Source organism: Alligator mississippiensis, chromosome 6, assembly GCF_030867095.1.
Source record: "Alligator mississippiensis isolate rAllMis1 chromosome 6, rAllMis1, whole genome shotgun sequence".
Lineage (NCBI taxonomy): Eukaryota > Metazoa > Chordata > Crocodylia > Alligatoridae > Alligator > Alligator mississippiensis.
The window spans coordinates 20432676-20453705 of NC_081829.1; the positions used below are offsets into that span (position 1 = coordinate 20432676).

Genomic DNA, 21030 nt, shown 5'->3' on the forward strand with positions numbered 1-21030 from the left:
GTGCTTGTGGAGAAGGGGCACCCCTGGCCGGAGGGGCCTTAGCGCGGGGCCCGCTGTCGCAGGCGCGGGGAGAGGCCCCTCGGAGGCAGCCGCTCCCCCGGAGCCCGCCCGCCCTGCCCTGCCCTCGGCGCTTGCGGCGCCCTTCGAGGAGAGGCAGCGCGGGGGCCGGGCTGGGGCAGCCGGGGGGCTGGGGGCTGGGGCGGGGCGGTGCGGGTGGGGGGTGGGGGCCTCCCAGGCTCCGCCCGCCCCCTCCCCGCCCCCGCCCCCGCCGCGCCTGTGTCCCCGCCGCCCCTCCTCGCCCGCCCGTGACAGCAGCCGGGACGCGCCGCCGAGCGGGGCAGCGCTGCGCTGCGCTCTCGCTCCCTCTCGGCCAGGCGGCGGCGGCGGTAAGCGAGCGGCGCTCCCCGGGGGCACGGCGGGGGAGAGCTGCCTCTGCCCGGGGCTGGAGGGCTGGGACCGCCCTGAGTGCCTCTGGCTGGGGCCGGGCCGGGCCGGGCCGGGCCGGGCCGGGCCGGGGCCGGAGGGGTCGGGCGGCAGCGCTGCGGAGCTGCAGGGGGCCGGGGCGGCACCCCAGGGACAGCGCCCGGCGGGCGGGGGGCAGAGCTGAGAGCTGCTCCTGCGCTTCGAGTGACCCTCTCTCTCCCTTCACCCAGCTCCCCTGTAATCGCCCGCCTGGACGCGGGAAGGAAGAGGCTGGGGGGAGCAGCCCGGTGCGGCTGTGAGGGGTCCTGCCGGACTTCCCGGGAGCGGGGCCGGGCTGGGGAAGGGCGGTCGGACCCGGCCTTGCTGTCTCATGAAAGACGACGCTTCCTTGTGCCGCGCGGGAGCGGGGTTTGCTCGCGCGCAGCCCAGGGCACAGCGGGTCCATCTCTAGGAGCGGATCCACAGGAGAGACAACATTTAACCGCCCCCAGCAGATCTTTAACCCACCCGTCTCCCCGCTGCAGGCTGCCCTTTCCCTAGTTTTCATACTTATTCTTGCTTTAAAGTTCTTGCCGCAGGTACAAGCTCAGCCAGAGCTGGTGGGGTCAATGTAGCAACAAAAGAGATGATGGCTTAGACGCTTTTGTTTAGGAGCTCATGACCTTTTAGTTTTGATGGACATTCTCTTACCTAGTTATGTCTTTAGTGGAGGCAGCATCTATATGCTCATTAATGTGCCTTAGATACTTCACATTTAGTTTAGCACTTGCTTAATAAAGTACTAACTCTAGTTACTGCACAGTAGCACTGGTGCATGGTTATTTTGTGAGGCTTACTGTGCATTAGCCTAATAACCCTGTGCAGTAGTCTATCAGCACGATTTTTAACCACCAGGCTACTGCACAGGGTTATTAGGCTAATGCGTAGTAAGCATCTCATGTAGATGTGCCCACTGACATCTAATAAAATCAAGCCCATGTTCTTCAGAAGGAATCACCTGGCTAACTCATTAAGCCAGAAGCTTGTCTTACTGTCTCTTTTTTAAAACACCACCTAGATCTTCAAATCTGCAAATGTTACCATGAAAGAGCTGAGGTTGTAATAAATAGTTCAGTGTAGCTGTTGGAAATATTTTAGTGACTTTATTCTGTTATCAAGCATGTGCTGCCTGAGATGGATACCAACAGATATTTGATGGAGATAACTGACTTCTTGGTTTTTTAAATGCAATTTGTTTTTCCTGATACACAGTCTAGGTTTTCTTAGAAAAAAATCAATTATGACTGTAGGCTTAGCTCAGTAGTTGAATGCAAGTTAGCTCAGAAGCTATGCCTTATGTTCAATCTTTTCCACAAAAAATGCTTAATATGGTGCTTGATAGCTTTTGTTACCATTTATTACAAGATAATTGGTACCAGAGAGAGGGAGTTTCATTTCTCTAGGCAATAGGAAGACAGTGAGAATAATACTGAGATTTTTTTTTTGTCAGTCTTTTATTTGAGGAACTAAATCAAAGCTAAAGTAGATCACTGAGAAGGAAAAAACAGGCAGGATTGAAGCAACTTTGAAATACCCTAAGTAATCCCTTTGATTGCAATATGGACATTGTATTTCATAGGACAGAAATATTAGCATTATTGCCATTTAAAAATGAAATTGAGTTGAAATATGGCAACAGATTCCATTATCTGAATGTGATATATTCATTATTAGAGTGCATGACTGAATTCTGTGTAAAGAAAATGACTAGCTGTATCATACATAGATATTTTCTTATTTTTGTTGTACTGTGGATTGATTTTATTTTTGTTAATACAATTAAATAAAAATGTCCCTATGACACAGTGATATGCCATTATCAAAATGTTGTTTAGAATTTAATGTGGCAAAATACAGTGTTGCAGCATAAGTTATTTTAGTCTGGCTTTAGAGCAACTCATACAACTTATTTTTCTATGAAGTATTTCTTTGCATAAGAGAAATTTAAAGCAGTTTTTATCCTTGTCCACTTAGTCAACCATATCTTAACATTAGGCATGAAAAAACAAGTGATATTAGCTTTTAAAAATCTTTCATCATAAAGGAAATACGAGAATTGCTTGCGACATTGTAAACTTGTGTATTGTAAGAAAGAGTTACGTTACTGTGTACATTCAAAATGCAACTCATTCACAGCTACCACTGAAACAGTATTTTGACTACCAAAAATACCATGATTGTTAAACACAAATGTGTCTTATAAATCTTGTGAACCAATTGGATAAAATAATTTATTTTTAATCAAGAAAGAAGACTATTATAAAGTGAATTACAGCTGGATGAATAATGAGGAAGATGTTTTCTGAATAATTTCATCAGTACTGAATTTGGGTTAAACCTGACCTTGTTAAAATCTTGTTTTTCATTTCTCTGTGACTATTCATGGGGCTGCTTTTGTCTGCATGGATATTTGTATGAATGTTGCTATTCATGAGTGACTTTACACATCTGTGTGAGAGCAAATGCATCTGCACTGGAAATGTTTTCCATGGTTATATAGTAGTTCTGTGTCTTGGGGAGTTAGAAAATGAGAAGAGATCAGGAGAACAGAAAGAGTCCATGCTTTTTGCAAGCAAAGAACTGAGCTTTCACTTAGCACAAGAAGCAGTGAGATGGGACAGCAGGGTCGAGGTAGAATGCTCCTTTGCCTAAAGATACTTTGTGCCCGTTCCAGATGCTGCCTGAGTATGTGGCCAGAGAGTGATGTAGAGAGATCAGCATTTGAGGAAAATATTCTGTGAAACCATGTTGATGGTTCTGGGGGCTGTATTGTCATCAATCTAACAGTAACTCATACTCTTAGTGATGGCAAACAGCAGTGCAACAGCAAACGGAGTCCAGTGAACTCAATCTGTGCACCTGACATGTAGACAAAGCAGCAGGAGGTGATGTAGTATCTAGTTTTACAAACTACATTGGCCAGCAGCCTGGAACACTTTAGATTAAATGAATCAAATAAGGTTCTGATTGTAACTAGGAATACATAGAGAGAGAGAGAGATGCATGCACATAGCTACCTGTTAAGAATGAGATGAGAAACTATTTTTGTAACCCTTTGACAGAAAAATGTTCTCTTTCAGCCTAGAAGGAACTCTACTACCTTAAAATCCAGCTATATAGATATAGGGGAGGGGAGGTTGTGAACTCAGAAAGTGGGAAAGAAAAGATTTGAAATGCTAATGGAAAATTCTTAGATCTGTTCCATTTCCTTTTCCATTTGCTCCCTGAGAGATTCCAAGACCCAAATAATTGCTTCTGGCACTCCTCCTGGTTGGGTTAGTCCACATTAACAGAGGAAAAGAAACAGACAACATGACTGATGTGACTAGTCACACAGATCAGATATTGAATGTTGTATATTACTGACTGAACTGTTTACCAATAACCAGGAAATTTAAATATATCTATGAAAGGCATCTCTTGTACAATTAGGGCTAGGAAACCAGTTCATAAGAATTTAAATCTGTTCATAGAGAAATCCCAAAGGGTGACAGTGCCCTGTGTGGAGGGACAGCACAAAGCTAATGCACCATTTAAACCCCTCTTGAGCTCTGTTTGGGTGGTACATAATACATAGGTCTTGGAATTAAAAAAACAAAATCCAGTGAAAATCTGAGATCAGGATCAAGGAAACCAAGCCAAGTCAGGATGCAGGGAAAACTAGACAGAGCAGAACCAGCCCTGAGCTTCCAGATAGATTCAAGATCAGGGTCAGGAAAAGCCAAAACCAGGTCAGAAGGCACGAGAACCAGAAAGAGCTGTGAATGCAAGGATTGCCAGGACAGACTAAGTCTGTGCAAAGGCATACCTGCAGCCTGAGACTGCAGAGGTATTTAAAAGGGGTGAGTGGCACCTTCAGCAGCCAATTTGGTTGCAGAGAACTGACTCAAGAACTCCTGCCAGAAGTGTGAAATAAACTGGGAACCACAGCCAGAGAGAACCTGACACAGACAGCCTGTAGGCAAAACATGCATCTCAGAAATAGGTTGGCCATTTTGCTGGCCATGGGAAAAGCTTGGGCAGGGCTAAAATGAGTCATTTTAGTTAATGTGTCTGCCATGACCATGATTGTGGAGCAGTTCTCAGAACGCTGGAGGTCCACAATGAAATCCACTGAGAATGTTGACCAAAGTAATGTGGGACCTGGTAATGGAAGGAGGAGACCATGCAGCCTAGTTCAAGATTTCATGGTTTGGGCACATGTACTGCATGAGTAGATGTACTTTTTGATGTCATAGCCCATTTGGGGTCACCAGAACTACTGGTGAGAGCTGGTGAGAACTGAGACTAAGAGCTGGGTCTCGATATGTCCAAAGTGTCCCACAGGAGCTGAGACAGGACAGAGCCATAATATTCTTGACCTTATGGGACCATCTGGGATGTACAGATGCTGCTGAAAAAAACACAAACAAAAAAACCCCCAAGACACCAGAAGTCAGGTTGGGGAGGCCTTTTCAATTGGCACAGTTCCTTAGTAAGAGGATTGTTTGGATGGCTGAGAAGAGGCTTTGCTGAGTAGTTCCCCAAATTAAGTTCTTAGGCTGGAGAATGGTGGAAGATGATGATGGGTTTTGAGTAGAGAGTTCATCCTTATGGGACAGGGCATCTGAATTCTGGTTCTTGGCTCCTAAGTGATATGTGATTATGAAATCAAAATGGGAAGAGTGATCAGACCTGCTGCAAATTCAGTTTCTGGCTTGTCTCAAGATATTCCAAGTTGTTATGGTCCATTATGACCTGGATAGGGTGGTATGCCCCCTCCAGAAGGCGCTCCCATTCCTTGAAGGCTGTTGTGATCATGAGGAATTCCTGGTTCCAAATGTCATAATTCCTTTCAAAGGGAGTCAGAGTCCAGGAATAAAAGGAACAAGAGTGCAATTTGTTTGCAGTATCTGAAGCCTGACACAGAATAGCCCCTATGGCTCAGCTCAAGGAGTCAGCTTCCATTAAAAATGACTTCATGGAGTCAGGGTGAATGAGGATGGGCGCAGAGGTGAAAGCCCTTTTCAGCATCTCAAAGGTTGTTTGGGCTTCTGGAGACCATTTGAACCGTACCCCTTTCTTAAGAAGGGCAGTCAGCAGGGCTGCTAGCTGTGAGAACCCTTTGATAAAATATCTATAAAAGTTAGCAAAGCCCATGAACTGTTGGACCCCTTTAACATTGCATGGCTCTGCCTATTGAGTAATGACAGTTATTTTATGGGGGTCCATTGTTAGGCCCTCGGTAGAAATTATATAACCCAAGAATTCAAATGAACTCTGATCAAACTCACGTTTCTCTAGCTTAACATATAGGTGGTTCTCTCAAAGCTGGAGCAGGACTTGGCATACACATTCTGAATGCTGGGTGGGATAGTATGAGAAAGTTAAAATATCATCCAGATAAATTATAACAAGTGAGTCCAATATATATCAAAATACATAATTAACAATATGTTGGAATGTAATAGGGACATCGCAGAGCCCAAAGGACATAACCAGGTATTTAAAATGTCCACAGTGGGACCAAAATGTGGTCTTACACTCATCCCTCTCCTGTATATTGACTAGGTTTTAGGCCCCTCAGATCAAATTTGAAAAAAAATCTTGACCTGACATCCCCTCAAATAATTTATTCATTAACGGCAGCAGATAATGATTATGAACTATTACCCTGTTTAAGGCCCTACAGTCAACGCAATGATGGAGAGAGCCATCTTTCATGGCTGTGAAGAATAATGGGGCCCCAGGTGGGGATGTAGAAGGCCTGATGAACCCCTTATGGAGGTTCTCTGCAATATATTCCTTAAGCACCTTGAGCTGTGGCTTAGAAAATGAATATATGCAACTGAATGGAATCTGTGCCCGAGCACAAGATCGATAGGGCAGTCATAATGGCTGTGTGGAGGAAGTTGGTCCGCTCCTTTCTTATCGAGTACATTGGCTAAATCCTGGTACCTGGCAGGGAGAGATGTGTCAGGGTCCAGGGAACATGTATTTTCTGCTAAGGCTGGCCATGGATCTTCTTTGGTAGGTGCAAACAACCTGATATCTTCAGCCCTGTTCCCAGCCTGGGTACTGGCTGGGGAAACTCCTCTAAACAAAAGCACAAGCAGTAAGGTGAGTTGAAACAGGGTTCCCTTAACCCTCAGAAGATGTCCAGGCTGTGGAGGGATAACCAAGGGGTTCTAGTATAACCAAAAAGCGAGGGGAATGGACAGGATTAACACAAAGATTCTTAGTGATCATCACTGATTGAGACTCCTAGTTGGACTGTCTTGCTGGTGATGGGGCCTGAAGAGAGTGGGGATCTGTCTATGGTTTCTGCTATCTAGGGGTTCTCTTTTGGCTGGACCAGCATCTGATGTTGTTCTTTGAAGGTTGAGTCCATGAAATTACCAAGAGCCTCCTGTGTCTCAGAGGGCTGGAACAAAGATGTCCACCCCAGACGGGTACTGTAGGCAAAGGGTGAGCAGCAAGGGTGAGTTTGGTGGTGCCAGAGCTGTCCCTAAGAGTATGCGGGGCCCAGGGCATATCAGTCTGCGTGGGGCTGGCAGGGAGGTGGCAAGTGGCCGGACCGAGGAGCTAGCGGCCATGGTGGGGCCTGTAGGGGACTGCCTGCGGGGCGGGGCCCACCAAAGTGCGGGGTCCAGGGCAGCCGCCCCACTCATCCACCCCTAGGGACAGTCTTGGGTGGTGTGACAATGAGCCTTCTCCTCCAGCAGGAGCTGTTCTCTAGCCACATCTATCTGCATGGCCTCCCCTGGGGCACTGGCTCTTTGAGGGCCTAGCCCAACTTTCTTGTTGTCTTTCAGACAGATGGGCATCAATTAAGATACTGAGACCAGTGAGTCCATTCAAAGTAGCTGGGGACTCCACCTGAGCAACTCATCTTTAATATGGTCCTGAAGCCCCTGGCAGAGTTCCACTCAGTGTCAGCTACCAACCATCTAAACTTTGTGGTATAATTGACACCAGGTGGAAGCCTTGTCTCAGGGTCTGGAGAGTTCGCTCCGCAATATGGACTCAGTGCACGTCAAAACTTTATCTGGGCCATGGCCAAAATCTTTCAAGGTTGTCAGGGAGAGGATTTGCTGATTCCAAAAGTGGGGAAGTCCAGGCCTGGGTGTCATGAGTCAATAGACTATGAGCCCTACCGTGGCTTTATCTGATTGGTAGGTTCTGGGGCAGAGACAAAAAGCAAGGAGGCACTGATTAATGAACCCCTGGAAGCAGCAAGGGTCACCGTCAAATTTGGTGGGACCGGAAGTTCAGGGTGAACCAAGTGGGTTGGCTTCCCTGGTGGGCGTAGAAGCGGGCTACGTTGGGTTTGCAGGGCCACAATCTGGGCTTCCAGTCTCTGTATAGCAATCATCAGAAATCTGTCCCAGTGGTAGATCTATCCCCCCTTACCACCATGGGTCTGTGGAAGTACGCCTTGCTGTGAGGGTTCAGCCAGGATGTAGGTGGCTAGGCGTGTGGCCTTGGGGGAGGCAACTGGGAGCTTAGCAGGTAAGGGCACAGGTTACCAGATCTGAGATGGGAGGGTCAAGAGATATAGTCTGAAAACACACCATGGTCAGGAGCTAGGGGTCAGAGAACCAGTGCTTAGTTCCAGGGATAATCTGAGATCAGGGTCAAAGGAAGCCAAGCCAAGTCAGGATACCAGGAAAACCAGACAGAGCAGAACCAGCACTGAGCTTCCAGGGAGATCCAAGATCAGGGTCAGAGAAAGCTAAAGCCACATCACAAGTCATGAGACTCCAGGAGAACTGGGAATACAAGGCTTGCACGAATAGTCTGGGGTTCTTTGAAGGCATGCTTGCAGTCTGAGGCTGCAGGTGTGTTTAAAAGGGGTGAGCGGTGCTTTCAGCAGCCAATCTGGTTGCAGAGAACTGAGTCAGCCACATGAGCGAGGGGTCAGGACCAGGTGTGGCAACTCATGTGCTAGCCCAGCCAGGCTTGCTCCATCAGCATCCCTGACATCCAGATTGACTTCTGTTGGAGTTTGAATCTAGTTTCCATTCCTAAGATTTAGAAGTACAACTCAGACTATGCTCAAATCAATACATCCCTCTTCTGGTCTTTTTAGAGAACATTAGGCAGCAGATGTTCCCAGGTTTTTTTTGCAGAAGCTGCCAAATCAATGGTAGGTGGCTGATGTATGGGAAGATGTGATGAAGGAAGTTAGAGGATTATGATAATCGTATGGGAACGGTTGTTTTCATGAGCCATGCTGACTCCATCACATTAGGATTCCCCTTTAAAACCATTATTTTTGTCTTCTGAGCTGCTAAGTTCATGCTTCGTATGCAACTTTCTTCCTTTCTACCATCTTCAGATTCCTAGGCCAGGTCAGCTACAGGGACTCTATCCTCCCAAAAGGATGAGTTGAAAAGGAAGAGCCCAGATCAGGAGCATGTTAAGGATAAAGGAGATAAATAGATGAGGGAAAGAACCTGTGAAGAACACCAGTTATAGCCTTAATAAAGAAAGACATCCTCATTTCCCCACAGCACACTATCATTGTCATGATGCTGTCTGCAAAGCACAAATCAGACCACTCTTTACCCCTTGCATAGGGACATGAGCAGTGAAAATCATGCTAGCATTGGTGGGCAGTCCCTACTCATGTTTAAATAAGATGGATTTGAGTGTTGAATCCTTGGATCTAGACCTGCCACTGCTGATTTGGGAAGAAAAGAAGCAGCTCAAATTCTATCCCTGGTTCTAGGAATATCCTTCAGGGGTCTATTAGCGAAGATCAGCTGATGTACTCGGTTTGGATCCAGAAACAAACAGCATTTAGCCAGGTTTGTTTCATCACATTAACAGCAGCACCAGCATGCAAACCTTTCTTTCCAAGGGATGTACACTCACATCCATCACGGTAACCAGGTCTGTTTGCTCCACCTTGATGGAGTCAAAATTATATTTGGCTTCCTTCAGTACAGAGAGGCTGGGAAGAGAGATGCCCAGTTGTATCTGACTGGTTTTGCAATTACATTTTTCTACTATTAGAAATATGTCTCTCCTTCCCTTCCCTCTCCTCTACCTTATTGCTGGGTGACAGAGGCAATGAAACAGAAAAACAGTAAAATTAACTCTACACAAAGTTCTGGCAAATGCACAAAGTAAATAAGTTGAATAAATAGAGTCTTTCTTCTTCTAATTCCTCTTGGTAAAGTAGTCTGGGGAGCTTTTTATAATAATAAATAATAGGAGGTAATAAACATTTCAGACAAGAGGCTGGTGTCTTAGAATACCTATTATTCTAAGCAAGGCCAGACTAACATTTTATAAAGTGGAATCAGCATTTCTTTAGGGTTCAGTTAAGCAAATGTCCAGAGCAGTCACAATAATGATTAATAAGAGTTGTTGGGAATATACAGACCTTGAGTCATACTCTGTCAAGAGTTTTTAAGCCTAACTTCCAATTTTTGCCACCATGGAGTTATGCCTTACAACTGATGGCATGATATGTCTCCACTTATTTAAACTACCAGTCAAATTTGCCCCACAATTAAATTGGGTCAAGTAGTTTGGACCTACCTTGAATGACTGTTAAAAAACCCTTCATTTTTCCCTAGTATTAGGTTGTAACAAACTGTAGTGTAAGGAAACCATTACCTTTTTTTATGTGGAATGAAGATTGCATGTACAAAGAACACAAAATCATTCAAATTAGAGAATGTCAGAATTAAGGTTGTCTTTGCAACTTGAACTTGGCCTCCTGTGTGCATGCAAAATAAACAGTAATGATACTATTGCACAATTGCATTACTCTTAACACCAGTCTCTCCCCTGAAGCTCTTTGTCCTACTCTGTCTTCTCTGACCCACCTGCAGGTCAGTGCTTGTTGTGTCAGCACTCCAATTAAGCATCTTCCTTCACTCTTGGGTTCAGCAAGAGGATCACTGACAGCACAGGAGATCCAGCTTCTGTGCCTACAATTCTGGACCTTGACTTGGTAAAACCTGCAGTTGCCAAGAGCTGCAATTGCAGAAAAAAGCCTTAATCAGTCCCAATTTGGAGCATAAGCAAAATCCTTGGAGAATTTAGCTGCTAAACATTTGAGAAATCTGTACAGTGCATGTGCAAATTGAATTTTTTTCAGAGGCTTATAACTTGGTCAGATTTTCATGGGGATGACAAAATAAGCTCTATCAGATTTGAGGTTCCTACTCCAAAGCAATGGGTCCTAGAACTTTTCAAAGAAAAGCCATCAGAATTAAACATGAACAACCGACTTTATTTTTAAGCATTAGGTTCATTCTTGGCAATGGCTGGATAGTTTTTGCTTTTGGGGGGGGGGGGCATGGAGGGGGTTGCCTGAATTTTCTAGGAAAAAAAATAACAGAAGGCAGAAACCTAGCGTGGACAACTTCCGTCCAAACAATTACCGACTTCAAAGCAAATGACAGCAAGGCCTTAGAATGAGGAGTATTGCATAACCTTAACTGTAGGCTACGCTCCTAACATAACCTGTAATAAAAGGGACACAGATTCTATGTGGTCAGTCTCCAGCTCAGAAATTTGAACCTTCCAAATCAATTCAATGTACACTGGTTACTGCTTGTGGAACAAGCAAGCTGGGAACACATGGTATGAGCACCCCATTTCATAGACAGTGAAACCTGGCTAAGATGAAATCATACGGAACTGGGAAAAAGTTCTGGCTCCAACAGTTTTCCATCTAATGGGAGAGCAGAGGTGTAACTGGGAATTTTGGCACCAAAGGCCAGAGAGCCAGTATGCATGTGCATGTGCATCCAGACACATGCTGAGCAGGGGAAAATCTGTGTGCAGGGCAGGGTTGAGTCCATATGCAGATAGTCCATGCAGGTGTTATGGGATGTGGGTGGGTGTACATCAGACACAGGGGGGAGGAGGAGCCCATAGCATAAAGCAAGGAGTTCCTAACCTCCTCTATATAAAGAGTTCTCACCTGTGAGAGACAGAATACGGAGAGTATCCTTCATTTAAATCTAATAGTCTAATATTTTATTTCACTTTCAGAAGCCCATATGTGGGAAAACCCAAAGGAATAGGAACTTCTCATGCAAAGTGTGAAAGGGGATAACAGAAAGTTGTTGAATAGGGGTGGTCTCTCCAGAAGGTGATGGCATTCCAGATTCTGGGCTTTAGACTGAAACATGGCATGTCCCAGCCCAAAATGCACCCTTCACTAAAAGGCAGGTCACAAAATTCTATAAACTTAAACTGCAAGATCCAAATGTAATGATTAGACTTATGGGATTGCTGGTGAGGTTGTTTTTTGTGATGGCAACAGGAGAAACAGGCATGGTAAGATTTAGTATTGTTTTGACTTTAGCCTGAACAATTAGTCCGAATTTGTGAACTGGTGGCTTATATCTATATTCTTTATGAAAAGGGTTTTTTTGGATAAATAAACATGGAACACAGTAGAAGCAAAAAAAGAGGCAATTTCCTTACTCAGAAATCCCCACATATGCCAAAACATTGAGTCCTGTGCTCAACAAATTTTGTTTTTCCATAGGTCGTGCTCATAACTGCTTTTCCAGGCTTTTCTTCCTCCAATGTACACAGACTGCAAACCATTATCTCACTCCTGCATTCTAATGATGGAAAATCTTCAGTTATGTGGCTAGTTTCTGGCCACCGTGCTGTCTAGTTTTTAAGTGGTTAGCTATAATTTGCAGGTGTACAGACCTGCATGGAATTTGGAAGGAGAAGCATAAAATGGCAGGAAGAAAGAGTTTGACAGAGGCATGGAGAAATCAGCGTGTATACCTGAGGTTGGAATGCCAGCTGATTTTTCCACCCCTTTGTAAATGGTTACCTTAATCAAGAGCCAATTTCATTGTATAAGGATATGGTCCTTTTATCTTGCTTGTGGTATATGAAACGGTCTGGATTGTGCATTCTGTTGAGTCTATGTGAGTATCATTGGTTCTGTTCCTGACTTTGGATCTATGACTCCTCAGGAAGCAACCAAGAAAACATTTCAACATAACAGCATTTCCATGCTCATGTATGTTTAAGATCTTTGGCTTCATTTGAAGACTGTCTGGCTTGTGTCCAACCTAAAGAAATGTGATGAGGAAGATCTCATTTTTACTCCTGTGTGCACCTGCATTAATGGCTTTTTCTTTGTGACTTTGCACATTAGTATAGAGCAGGGACTGCTCCTCCATGTTCCCCTCCTCTCCAAGTAGCTGGAAAAAGAGGGGCCAGAACCTTGGCACAGTCATCTACAAAATACTGGCTATAATAGACTTGCAAAGGGCTAAAGTAACTTCCTTCTCAGATGAAGGAAAAGGGAGCAGCATGACCGTACAAAGCCCTTTAATGGGGATGACCCATGTACCCATGTTACATAACCTTGCACCACGAAACCTTGACACTATGCTATGCATGCATCTGGAAATGAAATGGCTAAGCAGCTCACAGCGGAAGGTTCATCATAATGCAGCATTTGGTACACACATAATACATAGAGCTATTTATAGTATCCCAGAGCTGTGTGAGAAACTCAAACTAAGATTACAGGTCTGTGATAGGCACTTGATAATTGCTTGTAGCTAGACTGACAGTTGCAGTAGTGTAAATGTAGGCTACCAGCAATGTTGTATCAATACTACCTCAGTCCTGTTTGCTTGGTAAGAGAGCTAGTCAACACCTTAATTCAGTATTTTGATGAAAGTGTTTCTGAATAATTGAAGGATATAGATGACAATGTTGAAGGAGAATTATCTAGGTAGGTACCAAGGGGCTACATCTAGCAGCTGGATGCAGGAAGGGGAAAAACTGTAATGGCAGTTTTCATCTACAGATATCAAAGCATTTCACTAAGGATGCCAATATTATCTCCGTTTTATAAATGGGAAATTGAGGCACAGGGTGGTAGAGTTGAATTACTTGCCTAAGGTTAACCAACAGGCAAGTGGTAGAGCTGGGAATGGAGTCTATTTAGGGTGTGGACTAGTGTCACTTTAGAAGTTTTGGAAGTGATACTTGGGCCATTTGCTAGTGTTCTATTTAGATTCATTTAAAAACGTGCAGGTTGGGATCAAGCCCAAAGTTGCTTCCTGCTGCCACTGAGGATAGCAGGAATTACTGCTGATTTTAGAGGGAGCAAGAAAAGACTTGTGCCCAGGTAGGGGAGACGGCAAAACAGGCTTTTTCTACCCTTAACATTTTATAATTCTGTGGAAATTATTCAATACAACTAAGCACTTCCCTGGAAAGCCATTGTAACACTAACACATGGGAACTTCATGAAAACAACTGAACCAGGAGCAAAGTTCATGAAGATTTAAAAGTTTGACTTAAAGGCATGGGGACAACAGTATTTAAGAATAATTTCTAGAGAAGCAAGATCAAGACAGGTGTGTTATTAACACTTCAGTACTGGGGGGAGTTACAAGAAGAGCAGCCAAGCCAATTAAAGGCTGGAAGCTTTGACTTCTCAGGAACAAGTGAATAACCCCAGATGCTTAGCTTATGGAAACAAAAACCAGGCAGTGATGGATAACTACCAGCAAGTGTTTGGCAGGTGTAAGCACAAGGAGAGAAAGGAGCAGATTGTTAGATATTAATGGGTTATAACAGGGAATTGCAGGATGGTGTTAGCCTAAGGAAATTAAGCTCCCATGAAAGAAAGTAACAGTTTCATGATTAAATTCTTTAAAAATAGGCACACACAGCTGTTAGAAACTCACTTTTAAGATCCTCTCTCTGTCTGTGTCTCTTGCTTGTCACTGGTTATCCAAGTAACCCATCTACTTTGACTTTTGCGAGGAAAGTTAGACACCCTAATAGGTCTTCTCATTCTCTAATTATGACCCCATATAAAGATTTGCAATAATGATTATAGCTTTTGGCAAAACTATGCCAACTTTATTGCTGTGGCCACTGTATTTAAATCAAGACTGACATTAGGCTTAGGCCGGGGCTCAGGATTTGGGATTGTAGATACATCAGTTCTAAGGTTTATATCTGTGGCAGGCCAGTAAGGGGAGCTCCTGCACTGAGCCACCCACCTCTCTGTGCCCGACCACCTACCAAGCTCCAAGTGTCTCCCTAGGGCACCTATGTCTGACTGACCCCCTTCCTGGAGCACACCCACAAGCCTGGGGTAACTGTTGCCACCACCCAGGGTCTGGTCATTGCTCCGGCCCTATGCCCTTGGGGTACATAGGCCTTGCAGACCTTGAGGGCACTTAACCCACTGCAAGATCTTGGGGTGCTTCCTTTAACCTGAAGCACAGAAGGTAGTCTCCCTTGGCCAGCAGAGTTAAAGGAATAGAAGGGCATGCCCCATCCTTCTCAAGCATGTACCTCAAAGCTTGTTGTAGCAGGTAGCTTTACTGGGTAGGGAGGGAAGGTTTGGGGAGGGCTACAGGTCAGAGCAGTAGCAAAAGAAAATTCCAGAGCAAATAGAAATGGTTTGGTAGCCCTTTGACACATTTCTAGATCACTTCATCCTACATTACTAGGTAAAATTCAGGTAAGTTACTCACAAGTATCATCCAGAGGCTGATTGAGCTTCCTCTGGAGGCAGGCACCTCTTTATGTGTGTGTGTGCGTGAGCTCCAAGTTGTCTCTTGTCCCTCCACCAAGATGGAGGGGCCCTTAAATAATCTTTCTGACCTCATCCCTTGGACACAACCATAAGCCAGTATTCTCAGACCACAGCTGACACTGGTTGGTCAGCACTCTCAGGTGAGAGTTTAGGGTTACACAGGACAGAGGATGAGCAAGTTCCTCCCACCTCAGGAATTTACAACCCTGTTACCATGGAGACCAGGTGCATCCTGCAGCCAGAGTTTGTAACTGGGGGGGGTTGAGCTGTAGCCCTACATCAGTGAGACAGGCAGGCAGAGTGGCTTATTCCTCCACAATGTTCATGTTTGAGATCATTCTCAGTACATGAACTGTAAACTCAGGTGTTCTTGCAAGAACTCAAACACATCCAAGCTGGGAAACTAGGTCTTTTTTGGTTGTGGATCCAAACTGGAATGAAAACCAGAGAGGCTGGTTCAGATCCAAGGACTCTTTACCAAAATTCAGGTGTTTACATTTCAGCTCTACATTTGGCTTATCTGTGTCTGATCCCACTTTGCTCCACCACCACAGTGTTACAGTTATTTCTTTCTAGCACAAGTACTGACTAGGGTGGTGAGTATTTGCAATGTTACACTCTCATTTTGCATTGCATCTCTTAGGAAGATAGGACAGGAAGGGGCGCCTTGGCCACTTAATCCAGTCTGCATTCACAGGCAATAATTTACTAAGGAATCTCCAGAAAATCACCACTTCAAACACATTTACAAGGCATACTATTTGAATCAAGAGCACCCTATAATATGTCATAGGTAAAGGTAAGAGAGAGAAGAACACTGCTAATAACCTGCCACTGCAAAGGCGCTGAAGTAGTTAGTTAACATATGATGAAAGATCCCAAAGAAGAATCATATTCCATGATACAGAGGGAAGTAAAACTCCCCAGAGTTTTGCCAAACTGATTTAGGGGAAAAAAATCCCTCCTGACCAAAAATTTGGTGAACAATATGATCCTGAGTAGAAGAGCAAGTCCCCTAGCCAGGAACACCAGGACTTGGAAGCTCAAAAGTCCTCTGGCCAGGAACACCTTGTGCTGGAAGGAGCATCACCACACCTCAACCAAATCCACTCCTCCCCTCCTGAATCTAGTTGCATTTAGGGCCCTAAGTGGCAACCAGCAAATGCTGTAAATAATGGTATCACCAAACACTTTCCACACCATAAAAGCTGCCTTTGTTCCCCAGTCTGGAGATCACTGAAACCTGACTCCACATCATGCACATCGTTGTGTTAAAACTCCCTGCCCATCATAGCACCCCTTCCGTAAGACTTATCCAGTTCAATCTTAAAGAGAATCAGGTTTTATTTTTGCTCCCAATACTTTACTTAGATGATTGCAAAATTTCACTCTTCTGATAGTTGGGGAGCTGCCTCTCTTGCATTCAATCATTGCTTTCTGATATAGTTTACTCATATACCTAATGAAAACTCCTGCAGAGAATTTAGCAGAAGACCAAGCTGCAGTCAAAAGCAATCAAGGCTCATGGATAGGGGTGATATCTTTTATTAGGCCAACAAGATTTTTGCACCAAAAAAAAAAAAAAAATTCTTTAAAAGAAATTTAAAATTTCTTTTAAAGAAATTTTTTTTGCAAAAATCTTGGTCTAATAAAAGACATCACATCTGTCCACAAGCCCTGATTGCTTTTTCCTCCAGACCAATACAGCTACAGCCTGGATACAAGCTACAGTCAATTCAGTTGTTACATATCATCTCTTCTTTGCACTTGCAATGAGTGGCAGGAGAACAACAAAAAAGGCAGAGCTGATTTAGAGTCCTGAGCAATCTGGCGTTATGTTCTGCCAGCAGCACTCCTCCTCAGCGCATTAGCATCAGAACTTTGATTTTCTGGTGCTTTACTGGAGCTTGTAATGGGTGCCAGAGGCACTCTAAATAGATCTGAATCTTACAGAACTTTAGGAAGGTTAGAATGGGAGTCACAGGAGACTGGACAAAGCAGGACAAATTTCTCCGGTCAGGCCCTGTTCATTTGCATCACCCTAGAACTGCTCAAATAACAAAATTAGAAGGTTTCTCAATATTTTATGTTTTCAGTTCACAAGCCTCAAAAAATGTACCCATTGTGGTTTACAGTGAATGGTCTCTGATTTTAATAGTAATTTACATTGAAGTAGTTATTGAACACAAAAATAAATCTTTTCTATTAAGAAAAATTAAAAATGTCTACAACTACAACTTAACTTATAAAAGTGTCAAAGACCAAAAGAGCTACCAATAGCAATTTTTGGGGGGGGAAAATCCCCCAAATCAAAACCAAATATTGACCCTTTCTTCACTGCAGCTCCCTACTGGATATCTGAGCTCTACCCATTGTCCATGATGCCTACAAAGCTTTTACAGACTCCTAGCTCTACTTCAAGCCCTGCCACTGTCCTATACTTTCCTTTTTTCTTTGTACTTCCTCTTAAGGTTCCTTCATCTTTTTTTGCCTCAAGGAAATTCAAAAGGTCAGGCAGGAGAATTTCTCTGTCACATCAAGGCAAGTTAAAAGTCTCAGTCCTTATCTTCAAGGCTCTGGGTAAAAAGAGTAAGACAAAGCTGTAGGAAGGAGAGGCTGTAGCTGAGAGATCCACTTCAGGGACACAAGTGGACTTTCTACCACAAACGTAAAGCTCTTCTGTACAGAAGACAGAACTTTCCTAGGGGCCAGGCTGAAACTGTGGAACAAACTCTCCCAGGTTCGAAGAAACATCCCAAACCTCACCACCTTCTGACCCCAAAGGCAAGATGCACTTTAGCAGGGTTTTGTAAGCATATACAAGGAGCAGCACATGCATTTAAAATTCCTCCCCCAAACCAAGCCCTACCAATACAATCTCCACTGCCATTCTTCCACTGGGAAATGAATGAGAGAGGGAATGTATGAATTAAGCAATGTTCGCTGTGTGGCTTACGGAATGACCAGAAGGTGCTCAGACATAACAGCAATGAGGCAAGCCAGGCACTTGTGCAGAGTAAACTCAAAGGTTCTTGCCCTGAAGGCTGGCTCCTGAAGACTACCTGGGAATCTGGGGGCAGTGAGAGTATGCTTGAGCTGAGTCGGAGAGGACAAACTTCATGTCTGCTGCTGGCCTCTGGTCTCTGTGCCTTGCCCCTGCTTCTCCTGTGCTGATTCCATCTGAGCACCAGGGCACCTGCAGCTGCCAGCACCATCTGATGCAGGCCAAGCTAGTTCAGAGTACCATCAGCAGTTCCACAAGACCATCCTGTGTACAGCGGGGACAGGCCATGCCAGACCACTGGGAAGCCACGCACACCCCATGACACTTTTAAAAGCATGTTGCAGAACTCTAGGTAGAGAACCACTGATTTAGAGACAGCCTGAGAGTGATAGGGGAACTGTCAGGGTCACTCCAAGACACATGGTATTTCTTCCTGGTGTGTCTGCTCTTCCTAATTTTGGTCTCATAGGTACCCCAGTGGGGCGAGTGGGCGGTACAAGGCCTGGAGATCTAGCCTGCCCTAATTCTGCAGGAGAGGGCTGTGTTATTCTGAGATTATGCACTAGATGGTGCAGTTGATGCAATATTTGGCCTGTAAAGATCTTTGTTTCTCACATGTTGAAAACTTTCAGCACTGACAGGTAGCGCAGGACTTGCTGTACCAAGCCCATTCTTTGCATACAAGCAGCATGTTTCTCTTATGCTTCACAGAACTGGTCTTTCTGCACAACAAATGAATCTGTCCTGCTGAGCCTTTTCTATCCAGTGCTATAGGACTGGGAACTTTGCCACTGAGCGTTGCTCATTTCCATCAGGCTCTTAGAAACAAGCCAGCAACATTAATGTGTTATAGGTGAGAGATACTAGTGGTTGGATGGAGAGATGTACTAATCAGATAATATTTAGGTTTCCCACTCTGGCTTCTTCCCTTGTACTCTTATTAAGGAAAGGGTGCAGTGGAGCTGAAGATCTGCTTATATTGGTTTTGCTGCAAGAGAGTGCTCCAACTATATTTCCTATGGTGGGGATGTCAAAGTGCAAGGAGTCGCATCTTCCCTTCACTTCTGTAGACAAGAAGGATTGGCTTGCACCAGTTCTGCTGGGCACTGAATTAGGGATTGCTATTTCTGCAGTAATGCTCCCAGTCCTTACCTCCCACCTGTGAAAACTCTACCATAGCTGGGATCTGTAGAAGGGAAGGAAGTAATGTGCATTGCAACATACATCCAGTGGAGATGGCAGTATTCAGATGTCCAATTTCCTCATGCAGAATCTGGGAACGTTTCCCCTTTTGTGGGTCACTGATGGCATGTCTATTTTAGAAGCACTGGACTGGAGTCAAGGAGGATATAGAACAATAGTGCTAATGCCTTGGGCTCCCATCTGTATTTCTTATGTCTCTGGATCCTTTCAGATCTGCACACATGCTGGGAACTATGTTCTGGCAGGAATCACTGCACAGTGCTATTACACATAGTTCCAAAAATTATTTTTCTTAGCACATGTTCAAATTTTCAGTCTGAAAGACATTCACGCCTTTAGTTTTATAATTCAGTAGTCCTTTGACACGTGCTCAAGTGAAGAAAAGCAGCAGGTAGCAAAGACTTTACTCTTTGCTTTATTGTCTATATTTGTAAGTAAGAATCTCTTTCCTGAAAGAGGATATCGGTGCATAGAACGAGATTTTTGGAGAAGGGAGATCATCTCTATCCATTTGGTGACCTCTGTTCCAGGACAGGTGTCCAAGAGGTCAGGGAAGAAAAATCCAGAATGGCTGATTTCTCCCACACTAGGAACTCATTTTCCAAGGTACTAGAATTCTGGTATCTCTCATGAGAGGGATGATACTCATATATGAAAGGGAACAGCAGTATCTTATGCTGCTGACAAATGTTCAGTTAAGGCATGGTGGGATTTGATCCACAATCCTAACAATTGTGCCTCCTACCAGAGGTGCATTGATAAAGATGCAGCCTGGTAGCTTGGAGAGCAGTCTCCTGCCAGTAAGTCTTGCAGGGGCAGGAGGGGGAGAGCAGATCGATGCCCTGACAGTGAGAGAGGGAGTGGGACAGGGGCAGGGGCAGGTACTGCCCAGCTGGGGCAGTGAATGTGACTCTGGGGTGGGGCGGAGGGCGGAGCTGTGGGTGGCTCTTCTGGGGGGGAGGGTGGTAGGGGGCTGGATTCCTGCTGCTGTGTGCACCCCTGGGGGAGGCATGGGGGGCATGTGCCACCCCCTCGCCCTTGGAGTTGTGCACAGGGCAAGGGCAGGCTGCCTGCTGCAGGCTGGGGGCCAGGGGCTGCGTTGGCCTCTTCCCAGTGGATGGGGTGGGCCAGGGCTATGCTTGGGGCAGGCAACAGCAACACTAGGGAGGGCTTGGGGGGGCTATGGCCACAGCAAAATTCCCCATAAGCCCCCTGTAGCCACCCCTCCCAGTGCCTACCTCATGCAGCTGAGCTCACCTCACCCATCCCAAGTGTGGCCCTGGCCCAACCCCCTACTGGGAAGAAGCCAGTGCCACCCCTGGCCCCAAGCTTGTAGTGGGCAGCCCACCCTCACTATACGCACAAATCTGGTGGGGGCCCATGCCCCCATGCCTCCCCTGGGGGTGTGCACAGTGGAAGGGAGATGCCCCCACACCCTTTGGATGAGTCACCTCTGGCTCTGCCCTGTCCCATGCCCTGGAGTCGCATTCACCTCCTTGACTGGGCAGTGCCTGCCCCTGCCCCACTCCCTCCCTCACCATGGGGACCTTCAACTGCCCTGCCCCCGCTCCTTCCCCTGCACAAACTTACTGGCTGGACGCTGCTTTACAGACTGCTGTGCAACATTTCTGGCCACATACATGCATGTAGCATTTATAGGTGACATTATCAGCCAAAAACAGCTGATTGCCAATAATGTTAATTTTCCTGTTATTGGTGCCAATCTGATATGACTGATATATCAGTGTACCTCTACCTCCTACCATACAACATATGCATGGCAGGTCAAGATTTTCCATCAGGAATTAGACCC

The 21030-nt window shown here is 45.2% G+C and overlaps 1 protein-coding gene across 1 annotated transcript in view; it reads left to right on the forward strand.

The window, feature by feature from the left end:
• The first annotated feature begins 303 nt into the window (after positions 1 to 303).
• Positions 304 to 21030, forward strand: part of ZNF488 (zinc finger protein 488) — a 45510-nt gene continuing 24783 nt past the window's right edge. The window contains exon 1 of the mRNA XM_006276181.4: positions 304 to 386. The gene's annotated coding sequence lies outside the window, so the exon portion shown is untranslated. The remainder of the gene's footprint in view (positions 387 to 21030) is intronic.